Below are 8074 nucleotides of genomic sequence, written 5' to 3'. Positions count from 1 at the left end.
TAATCTCTCCCTGCTCCCCCACCCTCTTGCCTCTGAGGTTCCTCAGTCTGTTTCATGGTTCCATGCTTCTGATTCTATTTTATTCATCAGTTTATTTTGTTCATTAGATTTCTTGTTCATTTATTTTGATTTTAGATTCAATTGTTTATATATATATGTATTTATTGCCATTTTATTGTTTCTTCTTCTTCTTCCTCCTCCTCCTCCTCTTCCTCATCCTCCTCTTGCTTCTTCTCCTCCTTCTCTTCTTCTTCCTCCTCCTCCTCCTCTTCTTCTTAAAAAATACCCTTCAATATTTCATGTAATACTGGTTTGGTGATGATGAACTCCTTTAGCTTTTTCTTGTCTGTGAAGCTCTTTATCGAACCTTCAATTCTAAATGATAGCTTTTCTGGGTAGAGTAATCGTGATTGTAGGTCCTTGCTGTTCATCACTTTGAATATTTCTTGCCACTCCCTTCTGGCCTGCAAAGTTTCTGTTCAGAAATTAGATGACAGTGTTATGGGTGTTCCATTGTATGTAACTAACTGCTTTTCTCTTGCTGCTTTTAATATTCTCTTTGTCTTTAGCCCTTGGCATTTAAATTATGATATGTCTTGGTGTGGGCCTCATTGGGTTCCTCTTGTTTGGGACTCTCTGTGCTTCCTGGACTTTTAAGTCCATTTCTTTCACCAGGTAGGGAAAGTTTTCTGTCATTATTTCTTCAAATAGGTGTTCAATATCTTGCTCTCTTTCTTCTCCTTTTGGCACACCCATAATGCAAATGTTGGTATACTTGAAGTTGTCCCAAAAGCTCCCTACACTTTCTTTATATCTTTGGATTCTTTTTGCTCTTCTGATTGGGAGTTTTTTGCTTCCTCATATTCCAAATCATTGATTTGATTCTTTGAATCCTCTATTCTACTGTTAAATCCCTGTAAAATATTTTTATTTCAGTTAGTGTATGCTTAATTTATGACTGGCACTTTTTCATGTCTTTGACATCCTCACTAAGATTTTTAAAAATCTCACTAAGTCCCTTGACACTCTTATTAAATACTTTGCAGATCTCATTAACATTCTTAAAACCAATGTTTTGAACTCTGTATCCAGTAATTTGCTTGCTTTCATTTCTTTCATTTGTAACATGTTTATTTGTCTCCACATTTTGGCTGCTTCCATATGCTTGTTTCTATGTATTAGATAGAGCTTTTATGTCTCCTGGAATTGGTAGAGTGGCCTTGTGTATTAGGTGTCCTGTTTGCTTCTATGTATTAAGTACCCATGTGCTTGTTTCTGTGTATTAGGTGTCCAGTGGCTCAGTCTCCCCAGTTACCTTAGCTGGGCACTCTAGGTGTATCCCTCTGTGGGTTGTGTGAACAGTCTTGTTGTGGTTGAGCCTTGATTGTTGTTGGCATCACTGGGAGGAATTGAACTCCAGGAAAATTCCCTGTGAGGATCAACTGCATTTGCATTGGAAAAGTTGCTGTGCAGGAGATACCCCTATGGAGTAGAACTTGCTTCCGTGGGGCTTTGGTACTCAATGAATCTGTCCCTTGAATGTGGTGGTTGTAGATATATAGAGTTGTGATCTGGTATGTTCTGAAGCAGTCCACTAGGTGCACTGGCTCTGGAGCCTCCCAGAAGGTCCAAAGTCAGCCACTTCCTGGGATCACTCTGCAGGAGCTATTTGTATTGGGCTTGGAGGTGCCCAGGCAAGGCCCAGCTGTGAAGCAAGGCAGGCTGGTCCTAGTGCTGGGTCTTAAGCCTTTTATTGATAGGTTTGGGGCATACTGACCCAGCTGCAGCTTGTTTGAGAGATTTTAGCAAAGTCTGAAGCCTGAGCCAGGACAGGCCATTCATATAGAACAGCAGCTGCAAGCAGCTTGAGTGGGGCTTACAAATTGGATGGGCAGGGCAGAGGGAATAGTGTGAGCCAAGCTGATGAAAACTGAGATGGCTGCCAGTCAGCTCTGTGATGGGGGAGGTACTAGCACAGGAACAATGAGCCCTGCGAGTACCCATGTCTCAGAGAAAGTTCCCCCCAAGTTCCTGCCCCAATGCCAGGCAGTTCAATTTCTCTCCCTAAGTCCCTGGATTCCCCCAAAGCTGTCATCCAATGCTGGAGCTCAGAGGAGCGGGGGAAGTGTACATTCATATATGAGCCCTTTAAGAGGAACACATGGGACTTCAACAGCCTATGTGTCACTCAACCACAATTTCTGCTGTATTTTATAGCCCACAATCCTGGTAATTCTCTTCAAATCTCTGGAACCCTGGGCTGGAGGTTTGGTGTGGGGATAGGACCCATGCTTCTCATGCAGAGACTTGGAGATACCCCTCCCAATTAAAAAGGTGGCACACATGGGTGCCAGTCCAGTCTGTTCCATCCCTCCTATAAGTTTCAATGTGCATTCTTCTTTACTTCTCTAGTTGTAGGACTTCCATCCCTCCTATAAGTTTCAATGTGCATTCTTCTTTACTTCTCTAGTTGTAAGACTTCCATTCAGTCAGCTGTCAGGCAATTGTGAATGATGGTTGTTCTGCATTTTAGTTGTAATTTTGATGTGGTTGTGGGAGGGAGTGAGTACAGGTGTTTACCTCTGCCACTATCTCATTACTTCTTTTTTAATAACTTCTTTATTGTTGAAAGTATTACATATGTTCTTTTTTCCCCCATTGACCTTTCCCCAGTTGTTCCCACCCCCCAGAACATGCCCTTACCCCATTACTGTCTGTTTCCATGGGTTAGTATTATATGCATGCATACAGTTCTTTGGTTGATCTGTTACCACCACCACCCCCACCCCCTTTCCCCTGCCTTACATCCCTCTGAGGTTGGACAGTTCTGAAAACAAGGTCAGCAGAAAGAGTTAGGTGCTAAATTTCAAAACCAGGTGTCTGGGGTAGAGGGATCTAAACCTGCCTTTGCCTCAAATTTAAGTCCAGCAGGTCAGGATGATGATCAATGAGACCTGGGGACTTGGGACAAAAGACAATTTTCATGTTAATCCAAAGGAGGAAACATCTTACAGTAAGAAGGCTAAATGAGTGTGCTGGTGGTCCCCAGAGAATGTACTTTTGTGACAGGTGACATTTCTGCTGGGTCAGAATCCAGAACCAGGCTGAACACCCAAGCAATATGCTCCCCGAATAAGAGTGACTCACTGCACCTGTCGGCTCTTTAATAAACACCTGAGGATTGAGAGGAATCACAGAAGATTTTATTTTATTTTTCATTTATTTATTTATTTTAAATTTGTTTATTAAGGTATTATATGTGTACATATCTTACCATTGCCCCACCCCCTCACTCCCATACATGCCCTCACCCATAGTGTTTTGCATCCATTAGTTATGCTTACATGCATGCATACAAGTCCTTCGGTTGATCTCTTATCTCCCCAACCTCTCCCTAAACTTCCTGCTGAAATTTGACAGACAGTTTGATGCTTTACTACCTCTGTATCTATCTTTTTGTTCATCAGTTTATATTTTCTTTATTATCCACAAATGAGTGAGATCATGTGGTATTTTTCTTTCATTGACTGACTTATTTCACTTAGCATAATGCTCTCCAGTTCCATCCAGGTTGCTGCAAATGGTAAGAATTCCTTCTTTTTCATAGCAGCATAGTATTCCATTGTGTAGATGTACCATAGTTTTCTGATCCAGTCATCTGCTGACGGTCACCTAGGCAGTTTACAAATCTTAGCTATTGTAAAGTGTGCTGCTGTGAACATAGGGGTGCATACATCCTTTCTGATTGGTGTTTCTAGTTTCTTAGGATATATTCCTAGGAGTGGGATTACTGGGTCAAATGGGAGTTCCATTTTCAGTTTTTTGAGGAAACTCCATACTGTTCTCCACAGTGGTTGCACCAGTGTGCATTCCCACAAGCAGTGCATGAGGGTTCCTTTTTCTCTGCACCCTCACCAACATTTGTCCTTTGTTGATTTGTTGATGATAGCCATTCTGACAGGTGTAAGATGGTACTGCATTGTCGTTTTGATTGGCATCTCTCGGATAATTAGTGGCTTTGAGCATGTTTTCATGTGTCTCTTGGCCTTCCTTCTGTCTTCTTTTGAAAAGATTCTATTTAGGTCCGTTGCCCATTTTTTTATTGGATCATTTATCTTCCTTTTATTAAGTTGTATAAGTTGCCTGTAGATGTTGGAGATTAAACCTTTATCAGTGATAACATTTGCAAATATGTTCTCCCATACTTTCTTGTTTTGTTGATGATTTCTTTTGCTGTGAAAAAGGTTTTTATTTTGATGTAGTCCCATTTGTTTATTTTCTCTTTAGCTTCCATTGCCCTATGAGCAGTATCAGTGAAGTAGTTCTTTCGGCATATGTCTGAGATTTTGCTGCCTGTGGATTCCTCTAGTATTTTTATGGTTTCCTGTCTTATATTTAAGTCCTGTATCCATGTTGTTTTTTTGTGTGTATGGTGTAAGTTGGTGATCTAGTTTCATTTTTTTGCATGTATCTGTCCAATTTTCCCAGCACCATTTATTGAAGGGACTGTCTTGACTCCATTGTATGCTCTTGCCTCCTTTGCCAAATATTAATTGAGTTTAGTGGTATGGATTGATTTCTGGATTCTCTATTCTATTCCATTGATCTATATGTCTGTTCTTGTGCCAGTACCGGGCTGTTTTGAGAATAGTGGCTTTGTAATACAGCTTGAAATCTGGTAATGAGATCCCTCCTACTTTATTCTTCTTTCTCAGGATTGCTGTGGCTATTCAGGGTCTTTTTTTTTTATTCCAGATGAATTTTTGGAGAGTTCTTTCTAGGTCTGTGAAATATGCTGTTGGTATTTTAATGGGGAGTGCATTGAATCTATAGATTGCTTTGAGTAGTATGGACATTTTAATGATGTTGATTCTACCAATCCATGAACATGGTAGGTTCTTTCATCTGTTATGTCTTCCTCTATCTCTTTTTTCAGTGTCCTGTAGTTTTCTGCGTATAGGTCTTTTACCTCCTTGGTTAAGTTTATTCCTAGGTATCTTAATTTTTTTGGTGCGATGGTAAATGGGATTGATTTTTTAGTCTCTCTTTCTGTAAGTTCACTATTGGTGTATATAAATGCCATAGATTTATTGGCATTAATTTTGTATCCTGCTACATTTCCAAATTCATTTATTAAGTCTAATGGAGTCGTTTGGGTTTTTTTTTAATGTACAATATCATGTCATCTGCAAATAAGGACAGCTTTACTTCTTCCTTTCCATTTTGGATGCATTTTATTTCTTCTTCTTGTATAATTGCAATGGCTAATGCTTCCAGTACTATGTTGAACAGGAGTGGTGAGAGTGGGCATCCCTGTCTTGTTCCTGTTCTTAGGGGAAATGGTTTTAGTTGTTGCCCATTGAGTATGATGTTAGCTGTGGGTTTATCATACATAGCTTTTATTATGATGTGGTGTGATCCTTCTATTCCCACCTTGTTGAGAGTTTTTATCAAGAAAGGGTGTTGGATTTTGTCAAATGCTTTTTCTGCATCAATTGATATGACTATGTGATTTTTATGTCTAAATTTATTTATGTGATGTACCACATTTATTGATTTGTACCATCCTTGCATTCCAGGGATAAATCCTACTTGGTCATGGTGTATGATCTTTCTGATGTACTGCTGGATCCGATTTGGTAGATTTTGGCATCTATGTTCATCTATCATCTATGGGATATTGGCTTGTAATTCTCTTTCATTGTGTTGTATTTATCTGATTTTGGTATTAGGGTTATGCTGGCTTCAAGAAGGAGCTTGGAAGTGTTCCTTCCTCTTGAATATTTTGGAATAGTCTGAGGAGGATAGGTTTTAGTTCTTCCTTGAATGTTTGGTAAAACTCCCCTGAAGCCATTGGCCCCCGGCTTTTGTTTGCTGGAAGCTTTTTGTTGACTGCTTCAATTTCTTCCATAGTTATTGGCCTATTGATATGATTAGATTCTTCCTGATTAAGTTTAGGAAGGTCATATTTTTCTAGGAATATGTCCATTTACTCTAGGTTGTACAGTTTGTTGGAATAGAGTTGTTCATAGCATTTTTTCACAATCCTTTGTATTTTGGTGGGGTCTGTTGTTATTTCACCTTTTCATTTCTGATTTTGTTTAGTTGGGTCCTCTCACTTTGCTTCTTGGTGAACCTGACTAGAGGTTTATCTATCTTGTTTATCCTGTCAAAGAACCAGCTCTTGGTTTTGTTGATCTTTTGTATTGTTTCTTTGGTCTCTATGTCGTTCATCTCCTCTCTGATCTTTATTATTTCCTTCCTTCTGTTTACACTGAGCTTTTCTTGTTGCTCTCTTTCTAACTCTTTGATTTGTAGGGTTAGGTAATTTATTACCTTTGTTTCTTGTTTTTCTGCAGTAAGCTTGTAGAGCTATGAACTTACCTCTCAAGTCTGCTTTTGCTGTGTCCCATAGGTTTTGGGTTGTTGTGTATTCATTTTCATTTGTTGCCATGATGTTATTTTTTCTTTGATCTCTCTGGTAACCCAGTCATTGTTTAATAGCATGCTGTTTAGTCTCCACGTGTTTGTTTGTTTTTTTGATTGTTTTTATTGTTGTTGATTTACAGGTTTATGCCACTGTGATCTGTGAAGATGCTTGATATGATTTCTATCTTCTTGAATTTAAAGAGACTTTGCCTGTGACACAATATATGGTCTATCTTTGAAAATGACCCATGTGCACTTGAGAAGAATGTATATTCTGTGGCATTGGGGTGAAATGTTCTGAAGATGTCAATTGATTCCATCAGGTCTAGTGAGTCATTTAGGATTGATCTTTCTTTCTGATTTTTTTGTTTAGAGGATTTGTCCAATGGTGATAGTGGGGTGTTAGTCTCCTACTATGAATGTTTTACTGTCAATCTCTCCCTTGATATCCTCCAGGAGATTTTTATGTATTTGTGTGCTCATGTATTGGGTTCATATATGTTTACCAGAGTTAAGTTTTCTTGTGGGATTGTTCCCTTTAGTATTATGAAGTGGCCTTCCTTATCTCTTTTTATGTCCTTCACTTTGAGATATAATTTGTCAGATATAAGTATTGCTACCCCAGCTTATTTTTCATTTCCATTCGCCTGAAAAACCTTTTTCCATCCCTCCACCCTCAGTGTATGTGTGTCTTTTTTTCTGAGATGAGTTTCTTGTAGACAGCAGATATATGGGTCATGTTTTCTCATCCAATCCGTTAACTTATGTCTTATGATTGAGGCATTTAATCCATTTATATTTAATGTTAATATTGATAGGTACTTGTTTGTTGTCATTTTTATTATTTACCCATGTGCTCCTTCTTTGCTTTCCTTTCCTTTTATTTTATTTTATTTTATTTTATTTTATTTTATTTCATTTTATTTTTACAGCAGACCCTTTAGCATTTCTTGTATTGATGGTTTGGTGGTAATAAACTCCCTTAGTCCTTTTTTGTCTGTGAAGCTCCTGATTTCACCTTCAATTTTGATTGATAGCCTTTCTGGGTACAGTATTCTTGGATTCAGACCCTTCCTTTGCATGACTCTGTATATTTTATTCCATTCCCTTCTGGCCTGATGTGTTTCTGCTGAGAAATCAGTTGCTAGTCTGATGGGGGAATCCTTTGTAGGTAACTTTTGTCTCTCTCTGGCTGCTTTTAAGATTCTTACTTTGTTGTTGGTGTTTGCCAATTTAATTATAATGTGCCTTAGCATCGGTCTTTTGGGGTTCATTTTGTTTGGGACTCTCTGAGCTTCTTGGACTTGTATGTGGTTTTTCTTCCTTATATAAGGGAAGTTTTCTGTCATTATTTCTTCAAACAGGTTTTCTATTCCTTGCTCAGTTTCCTCTCCTTCTGGCACCCCTATTATGCAGATGTTGTTTTGTTTCATGTTTTCCCAATGTTCTGTTAGGCTCTTCTCCTGCTTTTTTTTTTTTTTTTTCTAGAAGCTGCTCTACTTGTGTATTTTTTTTACCTTGTCTTCTAGCTCACTGATTTAGTTCTCTGCTTCTTCTGGTCTACTGTTGATGCTTTCTATTGAGTTCTTACAGCAGCGATGTCATTTTTCATTTATTCTTGGTTCTTCTTCATTTCCTCTTGGTT

Source organism: Eptesicus fuscus, chromosome 3 (genome assembly GCF_027574615.1).
Source record: "Eptesicus fuscus isolate TK198812 chromosome 3, DD_ASM_mEF_20220401, whole genome shotgun sequence".
Classification (NCBI taxonomy): Eukaryota; Metazoa; Chordata; class Mammalia; order Chiroptera; family Vespertilionidae; genus Eptesicus; species Eptesicus fuscus.
The sequence above is the reverse complement of the archived record's forward strand: the minus strand, read 5'-3'. Positions refer to the sequence as shown.